The following is a 20,485-nucleotide window of genomic DNA, read 5'->3' on the forward strand; positions in this document are numbered from 1 at the left end:
TACATTTATATGTGTATATATATACATATTTATATGTATATATATATATATATATATATATATATACATTTATATGTGTATATATATACATTTATATGTGTATATATATACACACATTTATATGTATATATATACACATTTATATGTATATATATATATATATATATATATATATATATAAATATACAGTATATATTTATACAGTATGTATACACATTTATTTATATATATGTATATATTTTATATATATATATATATATATATATATATATATATATGTATATATATATATATATATATATATATATATATATATATATATATATATATATATATATATATAAGGGCTGCAACAACTAATCGATTATAAAAATACTTGCCCATTAATTTAGTCATTGATTTGTTGGATCCATGCTACGCTTTTTATTTTTTTTAATTTATTTTTTTAACCTTTATTTATAAACTGCAACATTTACAAACAGCTGAGAAACAATAATCCAAATAATAGGGGTGTAACGATACGTGTATTTGTATCGAACCGTTTCGGTACGGGGGTTTTGTTTCGGTGCGGAAGTGTACCGAACGAGTTTCCACAGGAACATCTTAAGTAGCGTACTGCACGTTGTGTAAACAATACTCAAAATGCCGGACATTTGAGGCATTTAAGAAACTCCGCCCTGACAGCTCCGCAAAAAAGGACATCCATCCATCCATCCATTTTCTACCGCTTATTCCCTTTTGGGGTCGCGGGGGGCGCTGGAGCCTATCTCAGCTACAATCGGGCGGAAGGCGGGGTACACCCTGGACAAGTCGCCACCTCATCGCAGGGCCAACACAGATAGATAGACAACATTCACACTCACATTCACACACTAGGACCAATTTAGTGTTGCCAATCAACCTATCCCCAGGTGCATGTTTTTGGAAGTGGGAGGAAGCCGGAGTACCCGGAGGGAACCCACGCAGTCACGGGGAGAACATGCAAACTCCACACAGAAAGATCCCGAGCCCGGGATTGAACCTAAGACTACTCAGGACCTTCGTATTGTGAGGCAGATGCACTAACCCCTCTGCCACCGTGCTGTCCCCCCCCCCCCCCAAAAAAGGACATGTCCGGTGAAAAGAGGACGTATGGTCAGCCTATCCTAGCCCGTTAGCTGCTAGTATGCTAGCAAAAGAGGACTAGCAGCGATCGGTTTCACCGGACGTGAAACCGATCGCTGCTAGCATGCTAGCAGCTAACGGGCTACGATAGACTGACCATACGTCCTCTTTTCACCGGACATGTCCTCTTTTGCGGAGCTGTCGGGCGGTGTTTCTTAAATGCCTCAAATGTCCGGCATTTTGAGTTAGGGTTGCGTGTATTTTCAATGTACGTTCAGGGTTAAGAAGGGGTTAAAAACACAACAAATTGTGCGCGCAGCAGCATTCGTGAGGGCAGGGGAGAGACAAAGAGAGCGAGAGAGTTGTGATAAACGCAAATGCGTCGCCATGCTCTACTTTTTATCCATAGATTTATCAGATTTAATTTTTTATTATCTATAGCAGGGGTGTCAGAAGTGTGCATTTTTGTAACATTTTCCTTGTTTTATTTGGCAAGTTGAAAGAACATGGCGCCAGTATGCTGTTTTTTCCAATAAAATACTGGAAAGGATAGAAATGTAGTTTGTCTCTTTTATCCGATTATTAATCGATTAATCGAAGTAATAATCGACAGATTAATCGATTATCAAATTAATCGTTAGTTGCAGCCCTAATAAATATATATATATATATATATATATATATATATATATATATATATATATATATATATATATATAAATATATATATATATATATATATATATATATATATATATATATATATATAAGTTATCGGCTTGAAAAAAAAATCACTCACAGGCTTCATCTAATGTGAAAGTTCCCACAAAACAAGTAGCTTCAAATAAGCGCTAGAAAGGGTGAAAAGTGCTGCAGCCACAAAGCTCCACTGTGGCGGCGATTAGCCTCGCCACTTCCACATTGGGAGAGCATTGTGCTTCCACATCTGCCGCTTTGTGCCACATCAATCGCGGCATTATCTGCCGCGTGCGACTGCCTCTTAAAAGAATGTAATTACATAATTGTGATCGGGGGCGCAGCTGCAAGTCACAGTTGGCGGCGACTTTGACGGCTCGGGCGGACCGGGCCGAGAGAGAAAAATCCGAATGTAAAAAGTCGCTTGATGTTTGCTTTGATGGCCTCGGCGAGGAAGTCGTCTTCACACGGAGCTCAGTCTAATCGTGGTGAGAGTTTGCGGTAAATGACAGCGATTCATCCAAACACTATTGGAGGCCTGAAGTGAAGCGGAAATAACCAGATTTCTTCAAATAGTGGCCTGCTGTTGCATAAATCTTCTATTTATGCTGTCAAACTGCATTGGGGATCACTTCTCTAGCGCTTAAACACCAAATAAACAACTGGTGCACTGTACAAACCTTCATTGTAAGTTCACAGCACATTGCAGGCTAATAAATGCATTACTTTTAAGGAATTTTACTGTGAAATAATGGTTAATAGCTGTGAAATATAAGGGTCATCATTTGTTGTAATGTTGCAGTACATTATGATTACTGTTAAATATCTGTGTAATTCTGGTAAACTTGATGACAAACAAAATTGATGTTAGCATCAAATGAACCATATTTTTCGGACCATAAGGCGCATTAAAGGGGTCGTATTATGATATTTTTTCCACATTTAAAACACTTCCTTGTGGTCTACATCTGTGTTTTTCAACCTTTTTTGAGGCAAGGCACATTTTTTCATAAAAAAAATACAGAGGCACACCACCAGCAGAAAACGTAAAAAATAATTCCAACTCCAACTTTCGAGTTTGTTGGTGTTTTCCTTTGTGTAGTGCTTTAGTTCTTGTCTTGTGCTGTTATTTTGGTGTTTTCCTGTAGCAGTTTCATGCCTTCCTTTGAGCGCCATTCCGCGCACCTGCTTTGTGTTCGCAATCAAGGCTATTTGCGTTGTTGCTATCCTTCTTTGTGTGGACATTGTTGATTGCCATGCCATGTACGGATGTACTTTGTGGACGCCGTAAGTTTTTGCTGTCGTCCAGCATTCTGTTTCTGTTTAAATTGTAGCCAGTTCAGTTTTACACAAAAAATTTTTATCGTATTGTTATTTTGGGGTATTGTGTGTAGAATTTGGAGAACAAAAATGTATTTATTCCATTTTGGAATAAGGCTGTTTTTTTGGGAAAAGTGAAGCGCTGTGGCTACTTTCCGGATGCACTTTATATCATTATATGGGACCTTTGTTGGGGTGGGGGGTGCACAATCTCACCACTACCTGGGGCGATAAATGACCTCGAACCGAGCCTGAATAGGAGACTCATACCAGACAACTTTACGGGGAAATACGTTTGATTCCCCAACCCTGATGTCTTGGTGTGAGTTATTGTCAAGCTGCAGAGTTCACGTTAGCAAAACAGATCGTTCTACCCTGCATAATCAGACTATTTGCTGCCATAAATCTCGCTCGCTCTCCAAGGGAAGTTAATTCCAGGCATCAGCTCATCCTATGAGGACAGAGTAAATGGTGTAAACACCACTTTTGTCCCCTGTATGGCTCCTAGTGATGACAATATATGTAACGCAGTTCCACATTTGGTGGCCCCCTGCGGAGTCGAAGTTTTGAGCCATGCCACTGTTTGCTTACACACTTTCTCTGGCCCCTGAGACGTGTCAGTGCTGAAATACTGCATACGCCTTGATTTGGCTCCGCTCCCAGATGAGATTCTAGCTCCTAAAAGCTGTTTTATGATAGTAAGATTAAAAGTGGTTCCATCCAGAAATTTACTTCCAGCAAGAACTGTATGACTTTTTATCGCCCGATACTTAAAAACAGACTTATTTGATTGATTTATAAAAATAAGTGATTGCGTTAGTTACAGTAAGGGCATCAAGCGCCATTTACAGCCATTCACTCTGTTGTTTTTATTAATAACGTTTCACATACTGTATGTACAGTAATGTTATCACCTGGAACTAACCATATAAGTGCACATGTTATGGCTGCTGCACAATAACAGACTTTGCACCCTCTGATACAGACTATTTGCCACACTCAGTGATGCTACAATCAATCATTAGTTGTGCAGGGGTGGGTAATATGCTTGATATACACTGTAGGTCAGGGCTATTCAACAGCAAAACGAAGAGGGCCGCGGTTTCAAGAGGCCAGGGGCCGTACATCGAAAGTCAGGTGTTTCTTTAGAAACGTTATATTCTTTTGAGATTGTGTTTACTTAACTGCAAAGTAAACACATTCGGTTTTCACGCTGCACTATCAATAAATTCAATATTCTTCTACTCAATTCCAGCGTGAGCAGCTAAACAGTTAACAGAATGAAGAAACAGAAGCTCCAGAAGTGTTGTTGAGGACTGGTGTTCCTTCTTTTGAATTATTTTCAATCAATCAATCAAAGATTACTTATATAGCCCTAAATCACAAGTGTCTCGAAGGGCTGCACAAGCCATGTCTTCCTTTACTTAGGTTTGTAAGGCTGAAAATATAAAGATTGCAAAAGTTTAACGTCCATTGTGTATTGTACAGAAATAAAACGGAAGGTTTAGTTTTTATATATTACACGATAAACTACAAATGTTTTCGTGCATCGAAATGTAACTTCTACAGCAAACATTGCACACATGCGGCTCAACACAATTGAAGCTCAGGTGTAGCTTTATCGCCCTCTACTGGTCAAATTCAGCGCTGCATGTATTAAACTAGCTTTGATCGCCAAAGTTAAATAGCCAAAAAACAACAACACGACCACGAATACAAAATACATCACAAAGTCAGCAATTTCAACACATCCGATACCAATATTTTGGTACCGGTGCCAAAATTATTTTGATACTTTTTTAAAAAGTTAGATTGTCACACACACACTAGGTGTGGCGAAATTATTCTCTGCATTTGACCCATCACCCTTGATCACCCCCTGGGAGGTGAGGGGAGCAGTGAGCAGCAGCGGTGGCCGCACCCGGGAATCATTTTTGGTGATTTAACCCCCAATTCCAACCCTTGATGCTGAGTGCCAAGCAGGGAGGTAATGGGTCCCATTTTTTTTTAAAGTCTTTGGTATGACTCGGCCGGGGTTTGAACTCACGACCTACCGATCTCAGGGCGGACACTCTAACCACCACTAGGCCTTTTCGGTACTTTTCTAAATAAAGGGGCCCAAAAAAAAATTGCATTATTGGCTTTATTTTAACAAAAAATCTTAGGGTACATTAAACATATGTTTCTTATTGCAAGTTTGTCCTTAAATAAAATAGTGAACATACAAGACAACTTGTCTTTTATTAGTAAGTAAACAAACAAAGGCTCCTAATTTAGCTGCTGACATCTGCAGTAACATATTGTGTCGGACCGGTACTTTTCAGAGGCGGTATAGTACCGAATATGATTCATGAGTATCACGGTGCTATACTAATACCGATATACCGTACAACCCTACTATAGCGTTAGTGCAATCTTCTTCTACTCAACCCACTGCTGCTTCAATGTGACACATATGCTTCTCTGTTGCCCCCTACAGGGCGGCGGGAGTACTGCATGCATGAGCAACACTATTTTTAATGGTTTCATCTAGCCTATTTGGGTGATGTTTGGCCGGCCCAATTAAAAGCTTTGGCGGGCCGAATGTGGCCCGCGGGCCGCCAGTTAAGTAAACCTGCTGCAGGTTATGCATGGTGTGGTTGGGCCAACCTATTGTACCTATTTAGGTCATCTAATAGGCTCTGCTGTCCTGGACAGTTGCAGCAATAAACTTTCAGTACAAAGGGAAGGAAGCACATTTCCTGTTCCTTCTATTGAGTGGTGTTTGTGTACATCGGCAGAGTGTTGTTTCTCTAATAGTTCCCGCATGTACACGCTTTGATTTGTAAATGAATCCTGGAAAAACACTGTGCATGTTCTGGAACATTTCCTAGTGGCTTAACACAGAAAGCTGTTTGATGACAGAAGCCCTTAAATCTCTTTTAAAACAGATTTATTTATTATTTTGTTTTTATATACCATGCATCCGTAAACAAAAGGAGACTTTGCAGTAAACTTGAGTTTTGATTACATAATTTAAGTTACTGGTGCCTAATTAGTACTCTTTAACAGTGCAAAAAACGGTACTTAAAAAAGGAAAACATACATATTTGGTAACACTAAAAAAAAAAAAAGAAGCCTTTTTAACCTTAACATTGAAACATGCAATTTAATTCATTTAGTTTAATTTAAATACTTCATTAATACAAAAATAATTATTACTCACTACCTAGAACAGGGGGGGTCAAACGTAAGGCCCGAACAGGTTTTATCTGGCCCGCGGGATAAGTTTGCTAAGTGTAAAGATGAGCCGGAATTTTTGAATGAAAGGAACTGCTGTTCTAAATGTGTCCACTAGATGTCGCAATAGCAATTCTTTGTATCTTTGTAGATTATGCTACAGATGTAAAAAAATATATATACCACATGATGTTAGTACATCAGTCGAGGAAAATGAGCAAACTACTTAAATAACATCCTGTAAATTGATTTTAATATTTTTTTTATCTTGATAGATTGAAAATTAACACCAATGTCTGACAAACATTATCACATAATTTATTTAGAAAGTATAAATAACGACGAATAAAGGTGAAATACTATTAACCGCAAAAACATTATGATTTGTACATTTTCAGAATGTGCTTGTTCTATTTTTAAACAAAGAAAACAACGTGAAGTTGTCTTTATTTTTAAGTTACCGTGCCGTGATTTTACCAGTCCGGCCCACTCTGGAGTATATTTTTCTCCATGTGGCCCCCGATCTAAAACGAGTTTGACACCCCTGACCTAGAATATTGAATTTCAGAAGACATTGCATGTGAATACTGAAAAGACCAAACCGACTGAAAGGCTAACAGATAGCGTCAATTTAAAAAACATATATGACTCTAATGTGCATATCAGCAAAATGAGCTAAAAAAAAAAAAAAAAGCTAGTGTGCTAAGGTTAGCATGCTAACAGTTAGTTTATGTCAAGGACCAAATTATAAAACTCTGTAAAATTAGCTAAAAGAGCTAAAATACTTAAAGGGGTCCTGTTATGCAAAAATACATTTTCTTACCTATTGATACCTGTTTTTGTGTATTTTGCATCCCCAAAACTCTAGTAAATTTGAATACAAACCATGGAGGCCTGGCAGAGATATTAATAAAACATGTTTGCCTCTTTTCAAACGAGCCGTTTGGAATTTGAGGCTTTAGAGATGTATTTTGCCTTAGTTACTTGGTAGAGGTTTACCTAAAGAGCTTTGCACGAGTCCACCATTTTTATTCAGTTGCAATCAATAAGTTCCGTATTTTTCTCTATACTTTTGTTGTGGGGCGGACTGGCTCGTACATGCACATGCATCGTAAAATCCTTGCTTGTCTCCATTTCTAATAAAAAGTAGTGTATAGTTCTAACATACATCTGTTAGTAGACTCCATATGGAAGCGCCAAAAACTACAACATGGCTGACTGGTGGCGAAAGGGGGCTTGGCCTGACGGAGGGGCTTTGACCGCCCACAAAACGGCACAATCTGAAGAGACGGTCAGAAAGTGGCTGGAAGAAGGTCTGTAAAACATAATCTATGCAAAATGTTGACCTGAGAACCACGAGACTGTTACATAGAACACAAGGAAGTGTTTTGAATGGAGAAAAAAAAAAATCACAATATGACCCCTTTGGTTTGTTGACATGCTAATGTGCTAATAGTTTCTGGGTGTTGTTGATAAATGGCTTTCGCTCTACATCAGGGGTCCCCAAACTTTTTGACTCGGGGGCCGCATTGGGTTAAAAAAATTTGGCTGGGGGCCAGGCTGTATATATATATATATATATATATATATATGCATTGTCTTTATAATCCGTTTTGTCATTTAACATCAATTAACATTGATGTTCATCAACATTTGACATTGTCACGTTATCGATGGGAAAATGCATTTTTAGACAATATGATTTGCCTGAGCGGCTAGGAGACACCAAGAGTAACAAGCGGTAGAAAATGGATTAGAAAGGAAAGATTTAAAAAAAAATAATAATAAAAAAATAAAAAAACTTTTTTTTTTACTTGGGATGTCCTGTGGGCCGGATTTTGGATGCTGGGGGGCTGGATCCGGCCCGCGGACCGTAGTTTGGGGACCCCTGCTCTACATAGTAGAGTTTTAACTTGCACTTACAGATGTTGCGACAAACTGTAGTTACTGACAGTGGTTTTCTAAAGTGTTCCTGAGCCCATGTGGTAATATCCATTACACACTGATGTCGGTTTTTGATGCAGTACCGCCTGAGGGATCGAAGGTCACGGGCTTTGCCGCTTACGTGCACTGATTTCTCCAGATTCTCTGAACCTTTTGGTGATATTACGGAACGTAGATGGTGAAATTCCTAAATTACTTGCAATAATTCGTCGGGAAATGTTCTTAAACTGTTCGACACAGGTGTCAAACTCAAGGCCGGGGGGCTAAATCTGGCGCTGCCACAGTTATTTTATTGTGGCCCGCCACTTAATTTAAGGTAAAACGCCAGCATCAAGGGTTGGAATTGGGGGTTAAATCACCAAAATGATTCCAGAAAGCGGCCACCACTGCTGCTCACTGCTCCCCTCACCTCCCAAGGGGTGGAACAAGGGAATGGGTCAAATGCAGAGGGTAATTTCACCGCACCTAGTGTGTATGTGACTATCAGTCCAAACAGGAAACAAACATAACAAAATAAAAGCACAGAATCAGAAGTAATTTAGGAAACAAAGATAAACCACACCAAAAGTTCAAACTGCCATGCGGAACATGACAAGCGGAGCAATTACAAACAACGAAACATACTTACCTGGTTCATTCTTCTATTCTAAAAACTCTTACACTTGTCAAAGCCCTTAGGAAGCTATCAGGCATTATTGCTTGACCTTGGTGGAAATTTGTGTTTCATCAAGTGCTTCCGTCTATCATAGCACTATAATAAATGTATTGATGAAGCTGGTAGTCTTCGAATTCAAGGGCATTGCTTTTTAGATAAAACCTGATATAAATCATCAAATAACACTGCTGTGCCTGAAGAACACAATGTATTTTTTTATGGAACAACAAAATCAGCAGATTTAGAGCCGTGTCCTTGTCAGGGAAGGGAGGGGCTCCCAACTGGGGCAAGGTTGGTGAGGAATGTGGTGGTGTGGGGCGTAAAACTGACCTGCTGGAAAACAACACGAATAAACGCTGCCTTGCAACACATCCATCCAGCCCATTGTTCTCCAAGATTCATTGAGGAAAGAAAATATGCACGACCCCTTTTTCGGAATCCCTGCTCGAAGGAAGCGAGTCTCGCATCTCGCAAAAAGCCTAACATTCTTTTTTTTTTTTTTTTTTAATCAACACAAATTTCAAGCATCACGGGAGAAGAGGAGCTTAGTGAAGCGCTTTTCTACCTAAGACACCTCATTCGCCTACTCGGGGCAGGTGTTTTGTCCAAATGAGTTGCCCGTTGAAAAAGCGATTTGATAGCATTGTCTATTGATTTGCGCTACTGCATCAAATTATGCTACCATACGTACAGCGTCCGCATTACTGAAGACGCCGCACCGATCCGCCTGTCGACCTCACGATCCACTCTTCCCTCACTCGTGAGCAAGACTCCGAGGTACTTGAACTCCTCTTGTTCACGAGTGAGGTAAGAGTGGATCGTGAGATCGACAGGCGGATCGGTGCGGGGTCTTCAGTAATGCGGACGCTGTATCGATCTGTTGTGGTGAAGAAGGAGCTGAGCCGGAAGGCAAAGCTCTCGATTTACCGGTCGATCTACGTTCCCATCCTCACCTATGGTCATGAGCTTTGGGTTATGACCGAAAGGACAAGATCACGTGTACAAGCGGCCGAAATTAGTTTCCTTCGCCGGGTGGCGGGGCTCTCCCTTAGAGATAGGGTGAGAAGCTCTGTCATTCAGGGGGAGCTCAAAGTAAAGCCGCTGCTCCTCCACATCGAGAGGAGCCAGATGAGGTGGTTCGGGCATCTGGTCAGGATGCCACCCCAACGCCTACCTAGGGAGGTGTTTCGGGCACGTCCGACCGGTAGGAGGCCACGGGGAAGACCCAGGACACGTTGGGAAGACTATGTCTCCCTGCTGGCCTGGGAACGCCTCGGGATCGGGAGCTGGATGAAGTGGTTGGGGAGAGGGAAGTCTGGGCTTCCCTACTTAGGCTGCTGCCCCCGCGACCCGACCTCGGATAAGCGGAAGAAGATGGATGGATGGATTTAATAATCACTGAGTAATTTTTAAACATTATTATTAATAATTACTGTCAAGACTTGGTCCTTGGGTTTTGTTTTTCCGGAAGGCAACGGAAAGTTGGCTCAGGCGAGACGGGAATGGGAGTAGATATTTATTTAATATTATCAAAAAAACAAAAACGAAAGGCGCGCACAAGGCGGAAGTACAAACTATGAAACCAAAAAGACTATAGCACAAAGGCAATTAACTAAGAACACGGTACAAAACACTTACTGTGGCATAGGACTGTGAACATGGCTTGAGGATAAATAGTGTGCAGAGCATAAATGCGGATGTCGCCAGAAAGCATACTTGCCAACCCTCCCGGATTTTCCGGGAGACTCCCGAAATTCAGCGCCTCTCCCGAAAACCTCCCGGGACAAATTTTCTCCCGAAATTCAGGCGGACTCAGGTCCTCCACAATATAAAAAAGCGTACCTGCCCAATGACGTTATAACTGTAGAATGATGGAGGGCGAGTTCTTGGTTTCTTATGTGGGTTTATTGTTAGGCAGTTTCATTAACGTCCTCCCAGCGCGGTAACAACACACAACAACAGCAGTCACTTTTTTGTATACCGTAAATCAGTTCGTCTGCCGTAAACAGCAATGTTGTGACACTCTTAAACAGGACAATACTGCCATCTAGTGCATTTGATGAAAGCACTTTTGTGCGTGCCACACATCAATGCATCAGAGAGGGTGTTCAGCATGGTTTGAAAAATAGTGACAGAGAATAGAACAAGGATGGACAATTCAACCCTTAACTCAACAATGAGTAGATGAGTGTTATGTGTGTGTATATGTGTAAATAAATGAACACTGAAATTCAAGTATGTATTTATATATATATATATATATATATATATATATAATAAAATATATATATAATAAAATATATATATAATAAAATAAATAAATATATATATATATATATATATATATATATATATATCTAGAATTCACTGAACGTCAAGTATTTCTTATATATATATATATATGAAATACTTGACTTGGTGAATTCTAGCTGTAAATATACCCCTCCCCTTTTAGCCACGCCCCCGTCCCACCCCGACTACGCCCACGCCCACCCCCCTCCCCCCACCTTCCGAAATCGGAGGTCTCAAGGTTGGCAAGTATGCCAGAAAGACAAACTGAAAACAATGAACTTAAATACTACAGACATAATTAGTGAAAACAGGTGTGTGACTCAAAACGTGAAACAGGTGCGTGCGTGACAGGTGAAAACTAATGGTTGCTATGGTGACAAAACAAACAAAAGTGCACAAAAAGTCCAAAAACAAAACCGAACATGACTAAAACAAAACATGATCACACAGACATGACAATTACTGAGTAACTGAATATGACCTCGTGGATACAATTATACTTTGTTTCTGCTCAATTTATCAGCGGTGAACTTAATTGAACTGAATTAACTTAATTAGGTTTAGCAGCATTGCGTCAACTCAAAAGCCCATAGAGATAATTGCTCATTTAGCATCACTTCCAACGGATTTACAAACTGTATTTCTACAATGACCTTACTATTTAAGTTTATATTGTAACCAAATATTTGTTCTAAAAATGTAATGTCTAAAAACATTAGACTTTTCATAGTTTTTGCCCATTTATTGTATATATTTGTTTTACTTTTTCAACTAATGCCAAAGCGATATTGGAGTTTTTAATTGGCTTCAATGCGATGAGGAGATATCACTTTTCTTCCCCCCTTACACCTATTAACCTATTTTTTTTACCTTTTCATACAAACTACTAAACTATTTCTGATCATTAAGAGTAATATAGTAAAACCTTCTTTATCGCTGTAAATTGATGCCTAGCCTGACCGTTGTAAATTAATTTAAGTGTATTATACATTTTCTATTTTCATAACTAGAACATAAAAAAACTGTTTGGGACTTTATAAATACGTTTTTTTTATTATTAACAAAGCTCTCTAGACATGAAATAGCAAGCACATCAACTTTACAAACCACAAAGTTTAAATCGCAATGTACCGAGGGACGACTGTTAGAATACTCACGAGGCTGCAGCCTTTTAAGTACCACTGATAGACCCATCCCCTTGTTCCACCCCCTGGGAGGTGAGGGGAGCAGTGAGCAGCAGCGGTGGCCGCGCCCGGGAATACTTTTTGGTGCTTTAACCCCCAATTCCAACCCTTGATGCTGAGTGCCAAGCAGGGAAGTAATGGGTCCCATTTTTATAGTCTTTGGTATGACTAGGCCGGGGTTTGAACTCACAACCTACCGATCTCAGGGCGGACACTCTAACCACAAGGCCACTGAGTAGCCCCTAGTGCACGGATATTGGAAAAAATTGTTTTGGGGGCCACATTTTCCAGGAGACTTCTCTTTGTATATACTGGACAACCAGCGTCCTATGACGGCATTTTAGTGTTTTTAAATATCCACTGCAAAAAAGTGAGTCCCTCACAAGTTTTTTGAACTGAACTGGGCCACCAGTTGAATAGCGCAAATGATGAAAAAGAAAGAACCTAAAATAGAACCTTGAGGAACACCACTAGTACAACTAAATAAGTTCAACAAATAACTACCAACTGCATCTGAAGTAAACAAGCTACAGCAACACCTTAGTTGCATGAATCCCAATATGGAAAAATGGTAACTGCCAAAAAGGAGAGGACTTAAAGGGGTGCCTTGGGGAACGCCTCAGTAAGTGTAAGAAAATCCAAAATTATGACCGCAGTGTTCTAAAGTTAAAAAAGTTAAAGTACCAATGATTGTCACACACACACTAGGTGTGGCGAAATTATTCTCTGCATTTGGGGACTGCGTGGCGCGGTTGGGAGAGTGGCCGTGCCAGCAACCTGTGGGTTCCTGGTTCAATCCCCAGCTTCTACCAACCTAGTCACGCGCGTTGTGTCCTTGAGCAAGACTCTTCACCCTTGCTCCTGATGGGTCGTGGTCGTGGCACCGCCATCAGTGTGTGAATGTGGAAATAGTGTCAAAGCGCTTTGAGTACCTTGAAGGTAGAAAAGCACTATACAAGTAAAACCCATTTACCATTTGACCCATCACCCCCTGGGAGGTGAGGGGAGCAGTGGGCAGCAGCATTGGCCGCGCCCGGGAACCATTTTGGTGATTTAACCCCCAATTCCCTCCCAAAATGGTAACATCCGCTTTTTTCATCCGAGTGCTGGCCCAGTCACATAATAAATGCGGTTTTTGCAAGCTCAAGTGAATGCAACGCATACTTGATCTACAGCGATACAGGTTACACTGAGGGTGCCCGAATAAACAACTTTAACACTGTTAGAAATATACACCACACTGTGAACGCACACCAAACAAAAATGACAAACACATTTCGGGAGAACATCCGCACCATAACACACCATAAACACAACAGAACTAATACCCAGAACCCTTTGCAACACTAACTCTTCAGGGACGCTACAAGGTGTGTGTGGCGTCTTGTTTGGTGTGGATTCACAGTGTGGCGTATATTTCTAACAGAGTTAAAGTTGTTTATACGGTCACCCTCAGTGTAACCTGTATCGCTGTGGATCAAGTATGCGTTGCATTCACGTGTGTACGTGCAGGAGCCTCACATATTTTGTGACTGCACGTTGTTAGAATGGATGAAAAGCGGACGTGACAACAGCTCGTAGAGGACATTAAAGGTAGTGCCTTTAAGGCACGCTCCCAAGACTGTGGTCCGGGTGTACTACGAGATATAATGGCTGATGAACACCTTTGTTCGATAATGAAGGTTGCCTCAGCTCAAAGCCTGAGCCCTGACATTAATGAACTAGCATCCAAGAAAAGATGGCAGGTATCTGGCTTGGGCACATCAGATTAGATCATTGTGTTGCAAACTGAGCAGTTTAAAGTCCTGAATGGTTGGTATATTCATTGTTATTTTATTTTCAAATTTATTAGCCTGTGGAAAAAGTTAATGTTGATATTTACCTCAGAAGGCTGCAAATAGAAAAGAGGCATTACATTTTTATTTAAATTGTATTTGATATGCCATTGATATTTTTTAATTATTATTATTATTATTTGAAACTCGATTTTGCATGTCACTATAAAGTTATATAAGCCTTGCTTGTTCAATATTCAATGCAAAACTTGTTTGGGTCTATTAAAAGGTTCATTTGTTCAACCTTGGCCCGCGGCTTTGTTCAGTTTTAAATTTTGGCCCACTCTGTATTTGAGTTTGACACCCCTGATCTAACCACAAGGCCACTGAGCAGGTCGAATGTTTGCCAGCAAGGTTAAGGCGTCAATATAAGGATCTGCCAATGTTTTTACTATGATCCAAGTTTCTCCATGCAACAGGGGGACTTCCAAGTTTTGAACTGAACTCGGGGGCCGGTATGAGGTCATTCCTGGGCCCCCGGGCTGCCAATTGAATAGCCCAGCCCTTGCGTGTTATACGAGTAATAATAAAGACTGAGGGCCACAAAAAAACCTGCACCTGCTGATAACCGATGACGTGGTACCATGAGCAACTGGTACCTGGACATGGGGACTGGGGATCAAGGTTGGGCGAAACCACCTGTCTATGCTCTCTGTTTAATTCTACTGTAGGATGTGAAACAGCTGACAGCAGCAGTTGTCAGGAACATCACATGTCTCCTCAAAGTGTCCCTTCAGGTGCTGGCTTCTTTGAGGAGACTAAAAGCCAGTCGTTTTCAATCACCTAAACCAGCAGCAACACTGTCAGCACTGCTGTCGCCGCCTGTGTCGGAGAGCAGAGCGTGTTATCGCAGACAAAGAGAAATGAAGTACAGAGGGAAACAAAACACCGGGTGATGGGTTACTAATCCTTTTCACTATTCCTTAAGGAAGGAGCAAAAGCAGCACATTTCCTTTGCATTTGTTGTACGCGTAGGAGGCGGCACTGAAAACCGTTTGGACCTTGACATTTGTTGCTTACATTTTATAACAAAAGCACGCTGATAGACGGTTTCGAACATCTTGTGGAATAAATATGACATCAAAACAGCCACAGCCTACATCCAAATATTCTTCTAACCCCAAAATGCATAATAAAAAAGACTACGAACATTTGGCTGAAATTATCAGCCATCCCATTAATAAAGGTATAAGTAGAAAAGCACCCGGAGAACGTAGACCTCCGCCAGGCCCTATCTCCCAATAGTGAAACAAAGTACTGATCCGGATCAGCCCCAAAATATAATCACTTGTTCCATCTCCCATTTCTGACATTTACTGAAAGCTAGTTAAAAATCTGCCTATAAATTTTTGAGCTATCTGTAGTGGAGTGAAAGAAACAAAATGAAGGCTTTTGTCAGTCATCTACTGTCTTTGTCTCTGTGGGTGGAGGCGGGGACGCTAGCACACACACACACACACACACACACATACACATACTGGTTATCATTTGGAATGGGGACCAAGTTATTGATCATCACTTGTGGGGACCACCCTTTCTACAGATTGTGGAAGCATAAAATTTTTTGGGTAGAATGGCCACTGCCCAGTTAGCTCATACACGTCTTTAAATCTCTGGATTGATGAAGTAATGTGCTGATCATTCTTACTGGAGACCCTGCGGAAAAAGAGTTAATATCGTTCATGGGGACCACATTTAAATAATTTTGCATAATTCACACACATTTGTACGTGACTACTGAGGACCATTTAAAAAAAAAAAAAAAAAGTTCAAATTAAATATGACATGATCCTCAGAATACAGCACTTCAGCCGTCCTCTTATAGGAAGTTTCACCACTTAAATGTTAAAGCAAATCCTGCATCTTCTGTGACATTAATGAAAACTGCTATTTAGCAGTAATGAAGTCGTCTGCAACTCCAACTACCATATATAGAAGGATGGAAAATTCTGAATGTGAATCATACTTTAAGGTAATAATGTTTTATAATCATGCTGTATGAAAATGTCATCCTAAAGAACACTAAACCAGATTTTCTTTTTGGAAAAATATATTAGTTTTATCTAAGGATGGATACCATACAGAATCACAGTACTATTAATAGAGCCCGATGAGGGGGCTGCTGTGCAAATGTCTCACACTCAAACTAACCAGTAAACATGTTTTATGGGCCAAAGCTTAAAAATCACTTAGATATCTTCAGAATGGATCTGACTATCATTTAAAAAGGTTTCCCTTTAGGGGACCTGTTTTTTTTTTGTCCCCATAACGTCAGAGGTTCCCTAAAGGTGACTTTGCAAGCAGGGCGATGTCCCCATTAAGTAAGGATTGCCAGAACACACACACACACACACACACACACACACACACATTCTTGTATTGGTTACCTTCTTGAGACCTCCGAAAATGCTTACCTCTTTCGGACCACCCTTTCTAGATATATAAAGATTTATATTTACAACATTAATAATATATACATAGTATACTAATATAAAAAAGGTAAGCTTTTAGTTAACTTTTTTGTTTGGTTTTTTTGTTTGTAATTGGTTTTTAATTTTCATTATTTACTTTGTTACTACAGTATGCTTCTATATACATTTATATATATATTTTTTTAAATAAATATTTTTTTGGGGCCAAAAGAGATGCATTTCAATTCTTTACACACTCGTTATTACAAATGTTGGCCAGAGGGGGAGCACTTCAAATTTTTACACACACTTGTTATTTCACATGTTGACCAGAGGGGGCGCACTTTTAAAACCGACACACAGTCAATTTGAAAAAATCCCTCCTTTTTGGGGCCACCCTAATTTTGATAGATTTCACCACCAGGAGTGCAATAGACATTCTCTATTAGATGCAATGGTTTCACGTATTGGGACCATGATTTATGTCCTAACTTGTTCACCGGTCCTCATATAGAAGGTACTTTTCCTTGTTGATGTCTCAAGAAGGGTAGAAATACAAGAACACACACGCACACACACCCACACACGCACACAATGTTGACGCTTGTAATGTAAACGTAAGGTAACGTAGTAGAACTATTCAAATTAGAGATGTCCGATAATGGCTTTTTTACCGATATCCGATATTCCGATATTGTCCAACTCTTAATTACCGATACCGATATCAACCGATACCGATATATACAGTCGTAAAATTAACACATTATTATGCCTAATTTTGTTGTGATGCCCCGCTGGATGCATTAAACAATGTAACAAGGTTTTCCAAAATAAATCAACCCAAGTTATGGAAACAAATGCCAACATGGCACTGCCATATTTATTATTGAAGTCACAAGGTGCATAATTTTTTTAACATGCCTCAAAACAATAAAAGTGCAATACTTTTTCATAACATGGTCACTACTGCCTAGTTTCTCTTGTTATATTCTTATTTTACTGTTATGTTTTTATCCTCATTGTTGCTTTTTATTTTTATTCTTATTGTAATATTTTTCTATTCTGTTTTCATTTATACCCCCATTATTTACTTTTTACATTCGATCTCAATTCTGTACACTGCTGCTGGAATTTTAATTTTCCTGAGGGAACTCTCCTGAAGGAATCAATAAAGTACTATCTATCTATCTATCTATCTATCTATCTATCTATCTATCTATCTATCTATCTATCTATCTATCCAAACAGCAGCTTGGAATTTGGGACATGAGAGACTATGAGGAGGTTGAGGTGGGTGGGGGTAGGGGTTAGCCGGGGGGGGGGGGGGGGGGGGTTATATTGTAGCGTCCCAGAAGAGTTAGTACTGCAAGGGATTCTGGGTATTTGTTCTGTTGTGTTACGGTGCGGATGTTCTCCCGAAATGTGTTTGTCATTCTTGTTTGGTGTGGGTTCACAGTGTGGCGCATATTTGTAACAGTGTTAAAGTTGTTTATACGGCCACCCTCAGTGTGACCTGTATGGTTATTGACCAAGTATGTTTGCATTCACTTGTGAGTGTGTCATAAGCCGCATATATTATGTGACTCGGACAGCACGCACACAAAGGAAATGCCTTTAAGGTTTATTGGCACTGTTTATCTGTACTTCTCCCTACGTCCGTGTACACAGCGGCGTTTTAAAATGTCATGCATTTTACTTTTAGAAACCGATACCGATAATTATGAAACCGATAATATCGGCAGCCTGATATTATCGGATATCCCTAATTCAGATCAGCCCCAAAATGTAATCACTTGTTCCTTATCCCATTTTCTGAAAGTTAAATGAAAACATTTTGGGCTATTTATATCAGAATGAAAGAAACCGAGTGTTTCTTTTTAGGTATAGGTAAACAGCTAAGTCTTGACCAGAAGAGTTTGCCCGCACCGTAGCATACCATACCATTCCATACTATACCATACCATACCATACCACACCACACCATCCATCCATCCATTTTCTACCGCTTGTCCCTTTCAGGGTCACGGGGGGTGCTGGAGCCTATCTCAGCTGCACCATAATAAACCATATCACCCATACCATACCATACAATATTAGGACTGCAGCTACCAATCATCTTAGTAATTGAGTAATATATCAATGACTTTGTTCGATTAATCGTGCAATCGGATAAAACCCATTTTTAAGCCTCAGTGTGTATTGTAGGTAAAATACGGTATTTTTCGGAGTATAAGTCGCACCGGAGTATAAGTCGCACCTGGCGAAAATGCATAATAAAGAAGGAAAAAAACATATATAAATCGCACTGGAGCCCGGCCAAACTATGAAAAAAACTGCGACTTATAGTCCGAAAAATACGGTAGTTGAAATAAAGATTTTTCTGCTTGCCATTCATTATTTTTTTCTAATGAATGCACACCATCAACATTAAAATTGTACTTTTAACAAGTGAGCATTACCTGAAATGAATAAATCATGATAAAGCTGGTAGCTACACAGATCACACAAACCACCGCAAATACATACTTTATGTTCCGGGCACTCCCCGAGGTTCGGATTTGATCAATTTTTATTTGTTAAACCCTTTGAACGATGAATCGAAGCAACAGAATATAAATCAAAGCCTTTTTCTAATTGAATTATTTGATTTAATCAAATTACTCGTTGCAGCCCTATACCATAGTACAGTATATCACACCGTACCTTACCATATTATACCAAACGTTTTCAGGTGACTCTAAAAAACATGCTTCTAAAGTCAACAGTGCTGTGAAACGTGCTTTGCAGTTTATAGAAAGTCCATGTGACACTTACCTCTGTCCTTGTCTTCCTGGTGTCTGGTGGGGTCTGATGGTGTGTGTGTGAGTGGCAGCTTGCAAAATATCTGCTCACCGGTAAAGCTCCGACACTTTCTTTTCCGACATAGCATGGACGAAGTGTGCTGCTGAGTCAACTTCCTTATAAGAAAGCTATTGTCTCTTAGGATAGCTTTGTTTCCTGTGTATATAAAAAAAAAAAAAAAGTACTGCAAAATATGCTGCGGACAAGTTGGTGGGTACTCTCCCTTCCGTCTTCTTTCCTTCCTTCCTTCCTCCCTTCTAATGGATGTTATTATCCTCAGTGTTCTAACGCAGAGCACTGTGCATGGGAAGTGATGCTCTGGGATGGTTGTATAGTGGGAGCAAAACCCTCCATATTGGAATGAAAGAACTACAGTACATAACTTATAACAAATTACTTTGCACTAGGCTTGTCAAAAGTGTCAATGTGTCTGGCTACTAGGGTTGTACGGTATACCGGTATTAGTATAGTACCGCGATACTAATGAATCATTTTTGGTACTATATCGCCTCTGAAACGTACCGGTCCCCCCCGCTCCCGCGCCCGCGCCCTCGTCACGTCATGACATTGCTGGTTTTACAAGCAGAGGAGCATGTTCGGCAGTGCACAATCACAGAGTACTTACAAGCAGACACAGTATGTAGACAGAAAAGGGAGAACGGACGCATTTTGGCTTAAAAACTAGGGATGTCCGATAATGGCTTTTTCCCGATATCCGATATTGTCCAACTCTTTAATTACCGATACCGATATCAACCGATACTGATATCAACCGATATATACAGTCGTGGAATTAACACATTATTATGCCTAATTTGGACAACCAGGTATGGTGAAGATAAGGTACTTTTAAGAAAAAATTATAAAATAAAATAAGATAAATACATTAAAAACATTTTCTTGAATAAAAAAGAAAGTAAAACAATATAAAAACAGTTACATAGAAACTAGTAATTCATGAAAATTAGTCAAATAAACTGTTAA

General features: G+C 39.8%; 1 protein-coding gene across 2 annotated transcripts in view; it reads right to left on the bottom strand.

Moving 5' to 3' along the window:
* Positions 1-19,594, bottom strand: part of LOC133621678 (uncharacterized) — a 185,448-nt gene extending 165,854 nt beyond the window's left edge. For both annotated transcript variants that reach the window (XR_009817688.1, XM_061983933.2), the window contains exon 1: positions 19,475-19,594. The gene's annotated coding sequence lies outside the window, so the exon portion shown is untranslated. The remainder of the gene's footprint in view (positions 1-19,474) is intronic.
* Between the last annotated feature and the right edge of the window lie 891 nt (positions 19,595-20,485).

This window comes from Nerophis lumbriciformis, linkage group LG25 (genome assembly GCF_033978685.3).
Source record: "Nerophis lumbriciformis linkage group LG25, RoL_Nlum_v2.1, whole genome shotgun sequence".
Taxonomy (NCBI): Eukaryota; Metazoa; Chordata; class Actinopteri; order Syngnathiformes; family Syngnathidae; genus Nerophis; species Nerophis lumbriciformis.